General features: G+C 34.9%; 1 pseudogene; it reads right to left on the bottom strand.

Annotated features, from left to right (window-relative positions):
* Positions 1–244: 244 nt before the first annotated feature.
* On the bottom strand, positions 245–1,805 carry LOC131657825 (serpin-ZX-like; annotated as a pseudogene).
* Positions 1,806–2,157: the final 352 nt, after the last annotated feature.

Here is a 2,157-nt window from a genome sequence, read left to right as displayed (position 1 = left end):
AAATAATAATGATAATAGTTATCATACGTCTCGATTTTTTTAATACACCAAGATAAAAGATAGATTAATTTTGAAAATAATAAAAGTATAGCTCTTGGAGGTTCAAATTCATGTACATATAATTATATCTTTCGATTTTTTAATCACCAAAATATTAAGTGAAAACTTTTCATGACGTCCTATGATATCTCGCTGCTTTAATCGAGATAAAACGTATTTCGCATATGAGATTAAAAAAAGTTATTTATTGTCATGAAAATAAATTAGGACAAGCAATTTGGTCAAGTGGTAGGCACCCCTTGCAAGGAACCTTGTAAATTGGTGTAGAAGAAAAGAAGAGGGTGATAAATTTAGACATAGATATTTGAGTTAAAACCTGAAATGTTTGCAAAACTTTACATACAATACAAGTAGTGTTACTAATGTGCTACCAAAACTAATTTCACTTCTATGACGTCTCTACGCCAAATATGAAATTATGAACCAGAATTTATATCATGGATTTACAAAACAGTTAAGAGTTTAAATGAGATGAGAGAGACAACACCAACCACTTGGAGTGGATAAGATAACTCTAAAACGAAAGTGAGTTTGGTTTACATTACTTAGAGAGTAGTTAAGTTTGGATTTTAAGATGTCCTGTTTTCCACTTCAGAATCTTCTTGAGGACTAATGAGCTACATATTTCAAGGATGAATGATTGTAAAGGACCTCATAGAAACCTATATAGATGTGAATATCATGAAAAATAAGCTGAAAATGTAATAATCTATTTTTATACTCTTACAAACATTAACAGAAGTACTTTTATAAAATATATTCAAATAAACTTTTCTATGCTTCTCCCCTTCTATACTCCTCCTTGGATACATATCACTCACACATAGAGGGTGACTGGCTAATATCATTCAGCAAGAGGATTGAGCACCTGACCAACAAAGAGGATTGTTCTAGTCAAGTCTTCTCTAACCACAAATAAGAAAGGATGGTCAGCTACAAAGTCTACTCGAGTCGGAATGCGCATACATTGTAATAGTAAAATTGCTGCTGTGGCTGCAGCAGCTTCTGTGCCTTCTTCATTCACTTTAATGAAAGACTTATGAAATATATTAGAAACACAAAGTTCTCGACCCACAATAGAATCTACCGTTTTCGTCAAAGGTCAAACCTCCAGCAGAGAATGGTAGAACTACTCCCAACTCTTTCAGTACCTCAGATGTTTCAAACTCAAATGAAATATTGAATCTTGGAATCCTGAAGTCACCTACCTCCACTTTTTCATAAGGAAGCTTGTGATCAAGTAACACTGATTCGGAAGCCACTCTTTCAGTAAGTAGACACGATTTGTTTGAAGGAAGGTTGAAGAGATAGGGTTTGTTCAATCCATACACTATTGAGTATTGACGAACGAGATGAGAGGTCCGCCAGCGGGAGCAGCATCGGTGAGGACGTTAGAAACGAGGTGAGAGGCGAAGAAGTTGAGATGATCGGTGGACTTGGATTGGAGGAATGAGAGAAGTTGTTGTTGTGTGAGACCCTCAGAGCCAGCAGCGATGATGCTTAGCACGAGTTGGAGCGAAAGTGGAGATAACACGATGTTGTTATCTTGATGAGATACTTTTGAGAACAAATGGTTAGCGATGGTGAAGGAAACGTTGGATTGGTTTGTTATTGATTCACGGAGATCCATTTCTTTGTTTGTTTTCAACTGATTAAGACTTTCTAAAATGCTTGACTTTCTAACACTATTCTTCAGATACAAGAAAGAAATGCTTTCAAGTATATTCTTAGTTTAATACTCTATGATGAGGTGGTAGTGTGCTTGTGTGTACAACCGTGTCTGTGTTATTGACATTTTACTTTGACACTAGTAAAGGACCCGTGCGTTCGCACGGGTCACACGAAGTCGATATAAATATCAAAAAAATATAACAATGGTTGATAAGTAAATAAAAAATATAGGCAACAAAAAACAATAGAAGTTATAATTGGCATATAAATTTTGTTGTGTCCTAACTTGTATATAATTAATTAGTCATTTACCATTGTGTTCGCATCAATCATACAATATCGTTAAAAATATACCATAGGTAGCCATCAACCTGTGCGTTCGCACGGGTCACGTAAGTACAATAAAAAACAATAAGGATTTTATTA

The sequence above is a fragment of the Vicia villosa genome, linkage group LG3 (assembly GCF_029867415.1).
Source record: "Vicia villosa cultivar HV-30 ecotype Madison, WI linkage group LG3, Vvil1.0, whole genome shotgun sequence".
Lineage (NCBI taxonomy): Eukaryota > Viridiplantae > Streptophyta > Magnoliopsida > Fabales > Fabaceae > Vicia > Vicia villosa.
The sequence above is the reverse complement of the archived record's forward strand: the minus strand, read 5'-3'. Positions and strand labels throughout refer to the sequence as shown.